Source organism: Lutra lutra, chromosome 14, assembly GCF_902655055.1.
Source record: "Lutra lutra chromosome 14, mLutLut1.2, whole genome shotgun sequence".
NCBI classification, from domain to species: domain Eukaryota; kingdom Metazoa; phylum Chordata; class Mammalia; order Carnivora; family Mustelidae; genus Lutra; species Lutra lutra.
Genome location: NC_062291.1, coordinates 73,009,400 through 73,026,345, shown reverse-complemented (window position 1 = coordinate 73,026,345; position 16,946 = coordinate 73,009,400). Strand labels below are relative to the sequence as shown.

Here is a 16,946-nt window from a genome sequence, read left to right as displayed (position 1 = left end):
AAGTACATTACCAAAAACTTTGGAGGAGGTTTTCAATCTAATTAAGAAAAAGGATTTTGGAAAAAAAAAAGAAAGAAAGAAAAAGGATTTTGTGAATCCCAGGAAAGAATGACAGCTGCTAATAGAGGGTCATGTCCAAAGGCCTGTAATAGGAATGACTATGTCCTCAAAATCTATAGAGTCCTTCAGTTCAACTATCTTTTTTTTTTAATTCAACTCAACACCCAATGTGGGGCTTGAACTCACAACCCTGAGATCAAGAGTCACATGCTCTGCTGACAGAGCCAGCCCTGCGCCCCATACCCTTCTTGATAGGTGAGGTCATTAGGGCCCATGGGCATACGTAAGGTCACCAAAGCTGTCCCTTAATAAGACAGGATTAGAGTCAGGTCTTTTGAGTTTTGGGCTCTCTTCTGTTTCATCTCATACTCCTCATTGTTTGGTTTAAGAATCAGACGTAGGTATTTTTAAAGGCTTCCTGTCCTATCTCCCATCCATTTTGGGGATGGGTGTTCTCCTCACATCATTACTGAAATGGTTATTCCAATTTCTAATAAACATGTTTTTGCTTTATGTGTATTTTCCATTTTATATGACATCCATGTGATACACATAAGGAAGAAATAAAAATTTTAAGTATAAATATATATCTTACCCAAATTTATGGTATCTTTAATGCTAGATGTAATAACAATTGCATGTGTGCCCATTGTTGGACCAAGTCCTATTTTCTCCTTGGATGAGATCTCTTTTCTATGCTACTGCTTTGGTCAGAACAGTTTTATTTTCAACAAGTACTGGTCTATTTAGATCAGTACTTAAATAACATTTATGGGGAACGTGGGGTGTTAAAAAAGAGCTCTTATTATGGATACCCGAGCGGGACAGGCACATAGATACTAGAGCAAGGGAATTCTCTGCAAGCTGCTGGAATTCACTAGAGTGTAATTAGAAGACACTTGGTCGTTATATGTGATTCCGTGAGAATCGCCTTTATCCTGATGTGACTTTGATTCTTATTTTAAAAATGTCTAGAAGTTGGCAAATCACCCTAAATCAAAGTGAAAGAGGAAATGCCTCTTTGATGCTGTTCACAGAGTCAATGAAGTACATGAGAGTTAAGGTCTTCTTTCTCCTTTGGAATGTTCTTTCCAAAAACAAACTTGCTCTTCTGAACTGCAATTCTGTTTCACGTTGGGTGGCTGTTTCCCATTTTCACTGCCTAGGAAGTGGGACACAGTGTGAGAAGAAGTGAAGGGTGGTCCACAGATCTAAGTCAATGATGCGATGAGAATTTGCACAAAACAGTGTCTGCTTGACCACACAAAACAGGCAGGGTTTCTACTACAGCCCATTGGGAGCTTCCTGGCTGTCCTCCTCTGGTTTAGAGAGGACCCTCAGGGGCGTGCCTGTGATCTCACCTTACAATCATTCCTTTAACCTTTATATTTATACTATCTTCTTCTTCAAGCACTCATGTAGCATTCACTGTGGGTCAGGTCCTATATAAATGAATTTTAATTCACTTAATTCACATAACCACCCACTAGGTTGGTACTATAACTATCTCCTTCTCATAGAAGAATACACAAAGGGCCACAGAGGTTAATGTGTCCAAGATTACATAGATGGTAAGCAGTGGAGCTGAGTTACAGACCCAGGCTGTCTGGCTGGCTCCAGAGGCCGTACTGGCATCCCTGATGTCAGTTTCAAAAGGTGGGTGTCACTGTCTGCAGAGCCTCCGGCGATGGCCTGACTTGTCAGCACATTTACCTGAGTGTCCTGCCTCCAAGGGCTGTGCACTTTCTACACACCACAGTTGCCTTCCTTTTGTCACCAGGTTTGAGGAATGGAAACCACGAGGAAGTTATTCCTAAAAACTACTTCCACTAAAGATGATCGCCCCTGAATTAGTTAAAACTCTTGCTGCATCCAGTCTGATGTAATTTGAATTCAATAAGCAATAAACCTTCTATAACATGGAAATAATAGTAAAAATCACCTCAAAGGGTTGTGATAAACATTAATTAAACTGGCTTTACTATTAAAAAAAAAAAAAAAGCAATTGCCTATGTCCAGCTGATCCATGCTTTAAAAATAAAAACTGACATCCAGAAGACGTTAAGTCCAACCCGAAGGTTATGGGCACTCCTCTACAGCCCAGTTCTTCCCCAGTCTTTGCCAGAGTTGAGCTGGATTCCCATGGGGGTAAGGAGCCCTGTGAGGGGAAAATATGTGTGTGGCAACCTAGAATGTAGGGAACCGGGGTTTGGATTGTTGTTTGCTGCACAGCTCCTGTCTATTTCAGGCCCCTGAGCAGGAGTGCGCTACTGTCTACCATTACCCTTCCCATTTCAAAGGGTGTCTGACTAGTGTCTGATCGCGTGTGGGTTTGGTGGATTGACACAATGACCACCCACACACAAATACATCTAAACCCATCTTCCTCCCTCCTCCCCCTCTGCACGGCATTGTCATTATTCCAACTGCAATTGGAACTCCTACAGGTATCAAGGCAAATGCTCGGCTTGGCCTGAATTTAAATCATTTCAGATAAAGAATCACGTGCACGCTTTCAAAGGGGAGGAAGAACTTTCCTATTATTTTATGTTTCTTTTTATATTTGCAAGATGACTTTTATTTTATCTTTCTGTTCCCTCCCAAAAAATCATCTGTGGGTTGAGTGGGATTTGTCTGCTGAGACACCTAACAGCGGGTGGGGTTGTGATGATCTGACACTGGTGTGTGACTGCCCAGATCAGGCTCTAGCTCTGCCGCTTGCTGACATTCTCTTTACCTTTCCAGCCTCCATTGCCTTATCCATAAAATGGGATGGTAACAATTACCTTGTAGGATTAAATGAGGACATATATGTAAATGCCGTATTCTTTTTTTTTTTTTAAGATTTTATTTATTTATTTGACAGACAGAGATCACAAGTAGGCAGAGAGGCAGGCAGAGAGAGCAGGGAAGCAGGCTCCCTGCTGAGCAGAGAGCCCGATGTGGGGCTCCATCCGAGGACCCTTAGATCAAGACCCGAGCCAAAGGCAGAGGCTTTAACGAACTGAGCCACCCAGGTGCCCCTAAATGCCATATTCTTATTTAAAAAAAATAACTTACTGTTCAGGCATTATTTTTGAGTGTTTGTTAGGACCATCACTACTTCCTGTGTCTCTACTTTTTTCACTCTGCTGTTCATGATAGTTGTCTTTATCTGCTCCTTTGATGTTTTCCACCAGTATAAAAACCAGTGAAGGAAGAACACATCCAGACATTCTAGTCCATGGATTGTTGGAGTTTCACTCATGGTGATGGGTTTTGTGGCAGGGTCTCCAACGCCAGATCTGCTCCTTCTTTTTTAGACATTTTCATCCTGTAGGAGAGGGTGTACGTGTTTCAGACAGGCTGTAGCCAGTTCTGATCCCAGTTCCACCATGCACAGCGCTCAAGAACTCAATCTCTATCTCCATTTCTTTGCCTACAAAATGGGAAACAATAATACTTCATTTTTCAGTGGGTTGTTGTGGGGATTTGTATGAGTAATGTGTTTAAAAGATTCATGATGTCTAATAAGCTCATCTATACATTAGCCATTATTCTTTGTGGAAGTTACAAGACTAGAACTGGAGCTTAGAGATACTTAGAACCAAAAGGGAACAAAAGAAGAAGGCATAGCATGATGGTTAAGATGATGGCCTCTACATGTCGGAAAGCCTGGGTCAGAATCCTAATGCTCCCTCTTCCTAGCCAGGGAGCCTCGGGCAAATTATTTGATGTTCTAGAATCTTACTGTCCTCATCTAATAATTAGAAAATAACTACTTTGAAGGGTTATAATGCATGAGATAATGCAAGAGAGGACAGTCTAAATGTGGAGAGCATTCATTAAAAAAAAAGTGGTGCAGAGGAAACATGAGTAAACCAAAGGCCTTACTGTTCTGTGTCCTGAGACATGAACCTGGAAAAACAGAGTGACAGGACCAGGGCTCGGGAGGCCTTGAGGAGTTTGGCAACCTGGAGCTCCTGAGGATAGCTTTCAACTGGAGGATGACCAGATGAAAGCCATGTTCTAGAAAGATTGAGGTAGTAATGGGGATATTCCTATGCAAAATCAATTATTTGGGATCAGGGATCAGGGTTGGGGAGATCATTGATTATGGGTAGAGGAGAGAGAAAAGATGAAGAATGTGAATGTTCAAGAAAGACTATAGGATGTCATTCATTCATTCATTCACTCATTCCACAAACATTTCTTTGAGTACCAATGATGTTCCAGCCACTAGCCCAATTCTTTATTCTATATATTCTATATAACTTTATTTTATACTTAACATAGCTCTGAGACAGTTGTCACAACTGATAATACAACATCTGTACATAACCTATTGCATTTTAGTTTGGTGCCCACCTCTACCACCAAGATAATGACCCCATTAATATAGGGACCCTATTTTCTCTCTCTTTCACAAGGTCTAGCACAGAAAGCCCTACATCAGCATTCTGGAAATTGAATCAAAGCCATCTCTTTCTCTAAATGGGCTAATGACAATCTTTTTAATGGGTGTAGGTGTTCACTGTAAAATAATACAAATATTACAGAAAAGTTCAAAAAGGAGATAAAAATCACCTGAAAACTCATCACCAAGAGAGCATCTCTATGAACATTTTGGTGAACATTCTTCTGGATTTTGTTAAGTGCTATAGATGTGTACAACTTTATATAAATTCTTCTCATAGCATCCTGTTCACATGTCTTTTCAAAAATCATTTACTCTTTTGAGGGTCACACAAAGGACTGAAAGCCTTGAATTAGCTTAAGCCCCTTGGCAAGAAGGCCCATGCACAGGTGTCTTGCCCAGAGCTGTGCTTTGCGTTTCTAGTGAGGCAATGACTGCACTGTCTCGTGTTAGTTCTCTGCGTGCTCATCTCTCCTGCCAGACTATGAGCTGCTTAATAACAAGGACTGTGTATATATTTTTTGATTCTTATGACTCTCACCATGTACACAGCAAGTACATGGCACATTGGTTTAGCAAATGAATTGATGCCAACCCTGGAGGGTCTCTGAGGGACTAAGTCTTAGCTCTCAGGTCCAGGGAGTTCTGACTACTGTTTGAATGAACGAGTGAAGAAGAAGAATGAAGATGGCTGTTGTGGTTCGGGAAATCATACAGGCACAGCTCAGGTACATGTGTGGTTTGGGGAATTGGCATGTTTAAAAATCACCTTTATTTTCATATCTACCAGATTACTCCCTTATTTAATAAAAGGGGAAGCAGTTATTGCTTCAGATAAATTTGTTGATGACGGTATCACAGATTGGTGTTTTGTTTTAAAGGTTTTATTTACTTATTTATTTATTTATTTGACAGAGAGCGAAAGAGAGCAGCAGAGAGAGAGGGAGAAGCAGACTCCCCACTGAGCAGGGAGCCTGATGTGGGGCTCGATCCCAGGACTCCAGGATCATGACCTGAGCTAAAGGCAGACTGACTGAGCCACCCAGGCGCCCCATGTTTTGTTTTGTTTTGTTTCGTTTTGTTTTAAGTAGAAGCGCCAAGAAAGATATTTCCCCCAACTTGAAGCGTGAGGTTGGAGGGAGGGCTCACCTCTCTGGGAGTCTCAGGTGTGAGCCCTGGCCTGGAGGGGCAGGGGTCTAACCTGGTGTGTCAGTTCCAGTCATGCGGTGCTGGCTGTGGAGGAGGGTATGAGAGGGTTTGGAATTTATATACTAGCCAGAGGGTCATTGCAGAGAAACATTAATATTCAGATTTTTTTCCAGACTGAAATCCATAATAACCATGATGAGTCAGACATAAAGATCCCAGAGTGACACATCTTTTCACTTCACCAGGAACTCGATCATCTCAGTTATAAGAAAGGAAGAGAAGTTTCTGCTTTAATAGGGAATTGGTGTGATTTATGCAGATGAAAGCAAAAGTGAATACAAAAAGTGCCTTAGTGAATGGAAGGTTAATGACATTGTTTCACTAGATATGCCTTGTACATAGTAAGACCAACACCTTCTAACAACATATCAGTAAAACTAGAATTTTATTGATTGGACCAGCATTCTTCAGTTGAATTTAGTTTTTCAGTGGCAGTAAAAAGTTAATTGTATATATCAAGAGTTGTATGAGCCTATAGATTGTCCTGGAAGGATATTTTAGAAACTGTATTGTGGTACTTGTCTCCAGCAGGGAGGGAGAGAAGGAAATTATTTTTACTCTATGAAAAAAATTTTAACTGTGTATATATGAATTACCTATTTAAAACAAAAGTAGATTAAAAATAAAATAATGTGGGACACCTGGGTGGCTCAGTCGGTTAAGCATCTGCCTTCAGCTCAGGTCATGATCTCAGGGTCCTGAGATCGAGCCCTACATCGGGCTCCCTGCTCAGTGGGGAGCCTGCTTCTCCCTCTCCCTCTGCCTGCAGTTCCCCCTGCTTGTGCTCTCTGTCTGTCAAAAAAACAAAATCTTTAAAAATAAATAAATAAAATAATGCTAACTTTACAAAATAAAACGAAAGCCCTATTCCAAACTAAAGGAATGCACTTTGCCCTTTCTGTGACCTTCGGTGTGTGCATGTTAAGTGACTGGTCACATGATGAAAGTCCTGAAACAGACATTCTACCCCTTTTCTTCTTCCTGTCTCTGGGAGGGAGTAAATGAGCTGATGTCTGCTAATGAGTACAGAACCTGAGAAACAGACCTCAAGCTCAAGTGTGATTTCCCCTGCAGCAGGAGTTCATGTATGCTGAGTGACCACAGCCAGTTAAAGATTTATCACAGAACTCTTCACTAGGTTAAAGTTCACAACCAAATTAGGGAAACCAGTATAAGCACAACCCTTCTTGATACATTTTTCATTGAAGTGCAGTTCACATAACAAAACAAACCATTTTATTGTGAACATTCTAGTACATTCACAAGGTTGTACAGCCACAACCTCCGTCTAGTTCCAAAACATTTTCATCACCCCAAAAGAAAACTCCAAGCCCATAAAGCAGCCCCTCCCCATTCCCTCCTCCCAGCCCCTGGCAACTACCAGTCTGCTGTCCATTTCTGCATATTTATGGATTCTGAATATTTCATATAAATGGAATACATAAAATGAAACAAGATGGGATCGGGAAGGAGACAAACCATAAGAAACTCTTAATGTCACAAAACAAACTGAGGGTTGCTGGGGGGAGGGGGTTAGGGAGAGGGTGGTTGGGTTATGGACATGGGGAGAGGGTATGTGCTATGGTGAGTGCTGTGAAGTGTGTAAACCTGGCGATTCACAGACCTGTACCCCTGGGGCTAATAATACATTATATGTTAATTAAAAATTTTAAATAGTAAAAATAAATAAATAAATGGAATCCAGAAGTGCCCCTTTGTGCCTGTCTTCTCCCACTTAGCATGTTTTCAAGGTTCACACAGGTTGTAGCATGCATCAGTACTCCATTCCTTTTTGTGGCTAAATAATATTCCATTATGTGGATAAAATACATAATTTGTTCATCCAGTCATCTGTGAGTGAATCGTTCGGTCATCTCCATCTTTTGGCCATTGTGCATAGTGTTGCTGTGCACGTGCATGGACAAGTATTGGTCTGAGTCCCTGTTTTTAATTCATCTGAGTCCTGGTACAATTTTAAGAGGAGTTTGACAAGGTCTATCTCAAATCTCAAAAGCAGTGGCTACCAAATTTTCTGAATCTCCCCCAGAAACTGTTGGGTTGGTGTCCACTAATGTTCACTGTGTGGCAGGCTGAATGCCACCGAATGGCCCCAGGTAGCAGCCTTCATCTGGGGCACCTTCCTGCTTCCTCTCCTACTCTTCCTTCCCTCCTCTCTTCTACCTGTTTTTCTCCTCCATTGGTGGCCATAACTTGAGCAGAGGACTACTTAGTCCTGCTGGGAGAAGTCTGACCCTCAGTTTTCTCCACCTTGTCCAGCAGAGTATCCATAGTCCTGAGGACTCAGATTTTGATCTTCAGACACATTAGTTCTGTCTTCCTGCACAAATACCGGTAACAGGTGCCCTTTTGAGGGCTGGCTCAGGGATCAAACAATGTTTACGAGGCATGTCTGGATTATACACTAAGCAGAAAGAAGAAGTGCTCCAAGCCCACAGAAAAATGTGAGCGGAGCCATGTGCTAGGTGCAAAGTCATTCACTCTGTCCTGGGGGAGGCCCCATGGGAACCACTGAGGCTTTGGCTGGAACTCCTCACCCATGTAAGCTGGAAATCAGCCTCCTTGAGGCTGCCGTGGGACCACAGGCTTTTCCAAGAGCATCCCATGATGAGGCAGGATTGGGCTTTGTTTCCATGACTCTCCAACTTCCTCTTGCTGTCCTGATGGCATTTTTAGTCAAAAGGGAATCCTACTTTTGATCTCCGGTGAATCCCTGTGATGTGTGTGCATCATCAGAAATGATGCTGAGTAGCCACGTGAAGCAAATTCAGCCTGGCAGTGCAGGGGAAGGGCCTGAAAAGCCATGAACCTTTGGGTCTATCCTCCACCAGCTGGGCTTTTGAAATTGTTAGTTGGGAATTTGGCCGTTGTGACTCTGCTTATTAGGATGGTGGTTTATTCCATGAATGTAGCCCATCTCCATTTTTTAGCTATGCTTCTGAAAACACGCACGTGGGCCTGCGTGTACACACATACATGGAGTTCTCCTTGATGGGACCTTAAACCTGCAAATGAGAGCAAATGACAAAATAGTGCTAATGTTTTATACTAATATTTTTTATTTCCTGTCAAAGAATCTCATCACATCTCCAGGGAATATAAGCATGTTATCATTTTTCTTTATGATTTATTTAAGAGAGAGAGAGAGAGAAAGAGCAGGGGAAGGAACCAAGGGAAAGGGACAAGGAGACTCGGTGCCAAGCACAGAACCCAGCGCAGGGCTTGATCCCACAGCCCTAAGATCATGACATGAGCTGAAATCAGACACTCAACTGACTGAACCAGCCAGGTGCCTCAGCGTGTTATAATTTTTATTTCTAGTTCAGAGAGTAGAAGAGTAGTCGTTCAGGAGTTTCTTATGCAAGGCGGTGGACACCATGTTTAAGCAGATGTTCATGTTCCCAACTTGTAATCAGTTTTCAATATCCTTTCCAAAGTACACGTTCTGTTCTGTAAATGCATAGTCTCCAGTATCTGGCATCCTCGCTGTGTGTAGGGCTCCCATATCATTCACTGTGTTGCAAACAAGTCCTGGGAGACCCAGTGGGAAATAAAGCCTGTTGGAACCACTCTCAAGTCCGGTGCCAAGTGCTGTGGCATGTTCTTGGGCCATTCAAAGCCATCTTCCAAAGGCAACTGGCAGAGATTCTCAGACTCTCCATTCTAATGCTTTTGGGGTGCAGGTCTGGGTTGGTACCAAGTCCATGATAGACTGTCTTCTGTTTCTTTGATGTTTATCAACCTGCCAAGCAGCACTAGCCATGAGGTTCCTACTTAGTGATTTCATAGTCAGTTAATGGAGAGGAAAGGCAACAATCTGGCTCCTTTTAATTTTCCATTCAGATCCTGGTCATGAATATGGGAAATACACACACGTACACACACACAATACTAGTTGAAGGAAAGGACTTCCTGACCTTGAGAATGCGTAACTCCTAACAGAATTCTGTGAGTACTGGTTTAGAGGTTAGAATATAAATCCATATTTATAAAAATTATGAGCAATGTAACTGAAATTCCTTAAGTACATATATGTGACACACAGTTTTAAGAGAAGAAAAGGTAAGATTTAGAGGACTCGGAAAAAGTCTTGCTGCCAGGCCTGCCTTCCACTTTCCTGATGAAGGCTGATAACCTGTTGCTATTATAGCCTACGAAGCTTGTTGTGGCACAGTATTGTTTTCCAAAGACAACAAGAACCTTCACTTAAAATAGCAGGTCCCAGTCTGTTCTGGCTTGTGGTGTTTCCATCGTGGCCATCAAGATAGCAAAGGGAGCAGCTGACCTAAGCCCGGACATGAGCTATTATGGAAAAGTCTGGTTCAAGGTTAAATATTTAAGCAGCACATAACCTTTGAAAAGAATTCATTTTTAGTGATTTGAGATATGAATTACTTATAGCATTGAGACTCCCTTTTGCCATAGACTGGCAAGTACCTTGTATCTGCATGAACATTCCCCCCCAAGGCCAATATTTATCTCGTGACCTCATATTGTTCTTTTGGCTAATGGTGGCCTGGAATTTCAGAAGTCAGAATGTGCTTTTGAGAAGTGCTTAGCCCAACATGTTTGCAGATTTCACAGTGTGTTTTTGTCCTTCTCTATCCTTTTGTATGGTGACCTGGCACCCGACATGATAAAAAAGAACTTGGTGACTTGGTTTTAACTAAAAACAAAAAAAACAAAAAAACCAACAACAACAACAAAACAAAAAAACTGGACTGTGGACAGTCAATATTTGTCAATTCATAAAGGTCTGATCTGGAACCTGACCACACTGAGCAGCACAGACGATAAAAGGAAGTCAACATTCAACCATAACCACTTGTTAGCTTGACATTCCTATCACTACTAGGATGATGTGGCCTTTCTGGTCAAGGAAAGGTTTTCAAATACCCAAATCCTTTACATCTTAAAGACCTCAAAACTCTAGGCCAACTCTTACTAAAAAAAAAATAATAATGATAACATAAAGAGAGTCTAGATTTTTTTTTCATCTGTGGGTTGCAAACTGGAAGGCCTACAGAAAAGGCCAGGCTAGTCACCTAAGGGCACAGGTCAGTTTCAAAGTGACACCAGGGAGCAATTGACATTTAGACTCTGCGGAGGGATAGGAACCCTAGCAAACTGGAAATATCTGTCCTGTGTGAAGTCAGCAACCACCACATGCCTCCACACTGTTATTCCCATGAGGGAATCCATGTGTCCAAGGCTGAGCTGACATGGGTTGAAGATTTGTGTCAAAGGCAGCTTGTTAACCTGGGAGAAACAGCTCGCTCTCCTCTTGTGTCCTTCCTTTCCCTCATGTTTGGATAGAACAGCTATTCTCCTGCACCATTTTATCCCACAGTGAAGGAGAAATCCACGTCCCGTAGGAAGAGTTGAATGTCAAGATCCGACATCATTAAATTCAGGATCTCAAGTGAGCCAAACTCTGGAACTTAAATTTGGTTTTGGTTTTGTTCTTTTTTTTTTTTTTAATCTTGAAGCTCTTTGGTCCGAGTCCTGGCCAGGGGTAAAGGGCCTCTAGTTCACGTTCTATTAAAAGGACACCACTTGAATATTTTACAGGGTCTCCAAAGTCTTACTTTACTTTCTAATAATAACGATCTAAATATGAAACAATTTTGCTTCTGTTTATTTTTCAACCCCCGTGCACAGCCATGACCCTGTGCGCTAATCTCCGGTAATAACAAATAGAGTTTCTGTTTCTTTATTATTTTTTGAAAAGGATTCCAGGAAAACCTGGAATTTGCTGGAGCTTATATGAGCAACAGTTTAAATACTGAAACCTGGTTTTTTTTTATTCTTAATTTTTAATTTTTTTTTTTTTCAGCAAAGTAAGGAAATACTCAGAACGGACTCAAAATCCCTGGGGACATTTTATAACATCCCAGGACGTGAGCAAGCATCAATTGCAGGAGGAAAGTCTCTCTCTGGTCCCTTTTAGAATTTACAAGACAATGGTTTATTATTATTATTATTTATTAATAATATTAATTTGCACAACAATTCTCTACTTTCACAGTCTTCCCTCTCCAGTGAACACCTCGTGCTCCCTTGCCATCCTGGTTCTTTTTGCCCATTGATAACACAAGAGATGATCATCAGAAAGACAAACCCGTGGGTGGAGGTTGGGTTCAGAGAAGCTCTGTGAGCTGCAGAGTTGAGTGCATGTGCCCTTGAGAACAGAAGATTCCCACTGTGCAGCTAATTGGACACTGTCCGGCCGCATGGCTGTGTGCAAAGCTGAAGCCCACCCAGGGCCCGGTATCTTGGAGGGAAAGTGAAGTGTTTGCATCAGTCTCGAAGGTCCCCCCGGCTGTTCGATGTTCTGTGATCTGTAAAATGCAGATAATCCCTGCCCTTCCAGGTCAGCAGGAGCCCTGAGAGTGGGTGGAGAGAACCCTCACGCCAGAGCTTTCCAAAGTTAAAAGCTGAATAGTAACTATAATAATGGTAATGGTAATGGGATGATGAGGACGGAACCACAGAGACCAAAATGCCTTCCCCGGGGGCTGATGATGGGCCTTGCCTGTTTGTTGAAGGGAAGAGGAAATGCAGGTTTTGTGAGATTACTGCATGCGTGAGAACAGACGCCGAGTGTATATACACTCAGGAGGGTGGGTACTGCCGACCTACCCATTCTACAGATGAAGACACTGAAACTTATGGGTTACCTAGCCTACCTGATGCCCCTCGGCTCCATGTCAGAGCTGGATTTTCACTCCAGGTCTCTTTGCTTCCCAAGTCCTTGACTGTTGGGAAATGCACGATTTGTATATGCAACAGACCAAAGCACAGGTGGGACAGACCGATGAACAGCCTTGTTTTTTTCCTTTCATTACTTGTATTATCTTTGATCAGAGTTCCCTTTCCCACCCTTAATCCCATTTTAGGCAGATCCCGCAGCTGTCTGGTCACCTTTAGCTCCTAGGAATCCCAACTGGATCCTCATGTCCATTTCAGAGCTACACTCTGGCCCAGCTCAGACCCGACCCAAAATAGAGACCGACAGTGGACACGACGTCTTCTTCCGCTCTTTCTTTACCTCCTTTCTGTCCTGTGGCTCCTTTGTCGGCCAGTCAGGGACAAGAGGGATTGGAAGTAGAAGGGACGAGGTGTTAGGAACCTGGCATTGTCACGCTGCTCTCTCAGCTAACACTGGCTGGAGACATTTCTTATGGGGGTGCACGTTGAGTTCCTTGACAAAAGCATGCATTTTCAGGTTAACCTCTTGCAACAAACTCCCCCCACCTCCCAGCCTCAGGTCCTGCTTCTTGTAGTCTTCTACCCTCTTACTAATGAAGTCCCCAAGCCTCAGCAGGCAACCTTCTCTGGTGGGTTCGTTCTAGATGCTTGGGCGTGGGTACCAGCTACAAGACTTAAGTGCATCCCGCAATGAGCCAAATGGTGGAAGTGAACGTGGGGCGGAGAGACTCCAACCAGCTTCCTGCCTTCCAAATCTTCCGAATTCAGCAGGCTCTAGATTTTTTCTGGTTATGAATGTTTCCAAGGTATAGGATATTCAAATGAGTTTGTTCCAAGAACTCTAACACCAAGCTTCTCTTGGACCCATAGGAGTGCTAGGGCCTGAGCTTCCCCACTCAGTAAACTTCTAGGTCCTTCCTCCCAGGGTCCTCTAATCCCTGTCACAGCAGAGGAGAGAGAACACCCCCCACCCTCCCGCTGTGTGGACAGCTCCCTGCTAACTCCTCCATGCACTTTCAAATTTCTGATTTCAGAAGTAGGTAGGAAATGGGGGTTGGTAATCATCAGGTGAACCTACTGTTTTGGAAAGTCCTCAAGGATATTCCTGGCATCCTTCTTTAGGAGATGGAATATTTATTCTACCTGGTTTTCTTTTCTAGAGCTCCACGTCCTCCGTCCTCCGTCCTCTTCTCCAGAGAGGCATCCTCACAGAGTAAGACATCATTTGGGCCCTACTTTTCCCAAGTGAGAAATTCTTAAAAGGCAGAAATCGTTGTCAAGGAGAAAATAGGTATCAATCTGATAGGACCTTAAGTGCTGGCCAGGTGAGGACATCTTTCTCGGCTTGGGAACACAAAAAGTTTTCTCGCTGAGAGCCATTTGTCACCTTCTTCAACTTCAATACTTTCAAAGCCCAGGTGTGCGTGACCTGATGCCCCCCTCCAAAAAAAAAAAAAAAGGAGACAGTCAGGATCCCTGTTCTCAAGGGTATTTGTGGCCTTGAAACAAAGTGATACAAATATAGAACCAGATGTGTCATTAGATATTAGTTTAACTCAGACGTAAGTCGCCAAATTCCTGTTCCTCTCTTGGCTCTTGGTGCCACGAATGAAAGGCTTGAGGGAAAGTGTTTATGGTGGTTGTGTTTTTCTCTTCTCACATCTGGTGATTCTTTGTTTTTGGTGGAATACTGGCGAGAGTTGCTAGAAGGCTTGATTTCCTTGATGCTGCTCCGTAGTCACCGATTTCCGACTTCGGCAATAATTCCTGTGCCAATCGCCAGCTTTTCTATATTTACCGGCAGCTGCTTCAGTGATGTGGAAACAATTTTCTCAACAGCTGAAAACCATGAAGATACAGAGTGGGACATTTTGTTCTTTATACAAGAGCTTAGTTGGGATGAGCATAGGAGGAGTGAACAACCCAGCACGAATCTTTTTGTCTCTGCATCTTTTCCACTTTTCCCAGCATGACATCAGGCATAAGTGGAGAATTTATGGTTTTGTCCAGAAAGGAATGAGTGAGCAGCCTCTGCGGCATATGCCGGAATAGTTTGTTTCAGCCAATGGGACCGGTATTCTACCTTCTAGGAGGTGGTCTTTGATTTGCTTGGTTTGTGTCTAAAGGTTTGGGAGGAAGGAGGCTCATCTCCATCTCTGCTTCTGGCCCCACTTTACCAGCTGCCTCGCTCTAGACATTCAGCATTCGGTGAATGCTTCTCTGTAAACCATTGTCGAAGTCAGTTGCAGAACATCTGCCGTCCATAGGACGCTGCAGGGCACAGAGGAGTTGAGAAGTGTGGGACACCACCTGTGTCCAGACGGCAGGCATTCTGACCATATGACTGAATAATAAACGGTCCCCTCTCTATAAAGCCCTCACATGGTGCCTGGTTCATCCGAAACCCTCAGTGCAGAATGGTCAGAGAAGTTGCTGTCGCTCTCAAATTGTGTCTCAGCTGCTTTCAAAGCCCTGGGATATCTGGGCATTCATGTAAAGAGAGCAAGACTTAACCATCCAGAAATGGGGCGTCTAGTCCTAGCTCTGCTCCCACCAAAGAAAGGTAGAGCCACACTGAGAGGCTAACATGGACCAGGCATTCTAAGTATTATGCAAAGCATGTCACAGCTGGCATTTCACACATGAAGAAGAGGGGATTCAGAGACGGTAACTTGACCAAATTAATCCTGGAGTCCTAATTCCAAACCCTGGGCTCTTACCATCCCCAGGCCTTCCATCTCCCTAGATCTCAGCACTGTGCAGGGACAGACCCCATATGGCTCTGCCAACCCTCCTGAGCCCTACTGTTTTCAGTATCTAAAATTGAAAGCCATCTCTAAAATTTATTTTCTGACTAAAAAAAAAAAAAAAAAAAAAAAACCAACCCGGCATCTTCCTTATTATTGTAAATCTTTACTGCCACCTAGTGGGCATGATCTAATCAGAAGAACTAAAAAAAAATCAGTTCAACGTGGATTAGAAATTGTCAATTAAAAAAAAAATTGTCAATTCACCTTACTGATCCCATGTTCCTAACCTTTAAAAATTGTACGTATGAGCAAATATCATGGCCTTCCACTTAGTCAACTTATAGTAAACTACCAGGTGTGATATCCCCTTCATAAAGATTTTTGTTGAGATGCTGGGAAACAAACTCTAGTTAAAAAAAAAAAAAACTACATAATGCTTTGTGATCATATAATACATATTCAGCTAATAGTGGGCAATACTTACAGAAATCTTAATCTGCAATAATTTAGAACTTGTATAGCAATTATATTTTTAACTTTATAAATATTTGCATTTTTTTTACATTCTTATGATAACAAAAAAATAATTCAAACAACACAGAGGACACGAAGTAAAAAGTCCTTCACAGAGAAAAGTATCTTAAGAGTTTTTTTTTTCAAGAAATGTGTTGTTTCCTATACAAGCATGTGTGTAAATACATATAGAGCCTTTCCTGTTTTTTTCTAAATTAGCTTATGCTACATACACTGTTCCATAGGTTGCTTTTTTTTTTAAACTTAATCTATTTTGAACATTTTTCCATGTCAGCACACAAACTGACCTCATTCTTTTTAACAATACATACTATTCCTGTATTCCAGATTCTACCATAATTGATGTAAACAGCTCCATTGGCTCTTTTCAGTTTTGTTGTTACAAAAGTGCTATAGGAAATTAATTTATTTTCCTCAGGAAATACACACATGGACACATGCCAGACACACACACACACACGCACGCGCACATACTCTTTTGAAATTTGTTTTGTAGACTAAAATCTTATACAGGAAGTTGCTGGATCTAAAGGTATATTGATTGATACCCACTGACCAAAGTTCACCAGAAACATGCCTATAGTCAAAAAAAAGAAAAGGAAAAATAGTGAAATTAATGTAAGCCACAGCAAGGGAGAACAGCAGGGGAGTCATCGTGAGTCTCTCTGGAGGAAATGTCATAGGATGGGAGCACTTGGTGGGTGGTATTAAGGGGGAGGCTGGGCAGCGGGAGCCCTTCTGGGCGGGGTGCTGTCAAGACACAGGAACAGGTCCATGGTTGCGCATCTCACCAAGTTTTTCTAGGAGGAGAGAAGAGTTGAAATCGGGCTAGGAGTGTCACTAGTAAAGGAGCAGCAGTCACACATGTGGTCGGAAGAGGGGGGTGTTTCATCATTCTGTGCGCCGACTGGCCTTGTCTGGGCGTTGCTATATTCCGTGTTTCTTCTAATCTGCAGGGACACGATGGCCAACCTCCCGGCAAAGCTGGGTCTCGTTTGCTCAGCTGCGTTGATTTTAACTGTCAGTGGATGTTTATGTTACTTTCCAAAAAGGTTGCATCAGTTTACCTTCTTCTGGGTTCTTTTAAGTAGTCAACTTCCTAACAACGAGGTATTTAATCATCAGAATAATGGCGATTATAATAATAGGAAATGTTTACAGGGCCACTTCCCATGTGCCAGCCTCAGTGCTAACCATTACTTCATTGAATCCTCATCGGAGGTTTGAGACAGGCCCTCATAAGGCCCCAGCTTCCATCTGAGGAAACC

General features: G+C 42.5%; 1 protein-coding gene across 19 annotated transcripts in view; it reads left to right on the top strand.

The window, feature by feature from the left end:
• ABLIM1 (actin binding LIM protein 1) overlaps positions 1–16,946 on the top strand; it is a 303,053-nt gene that overhangs the window by 173,363 nt on the left and 112,744 nt on the right. The window lies entirely within an intron of this gene.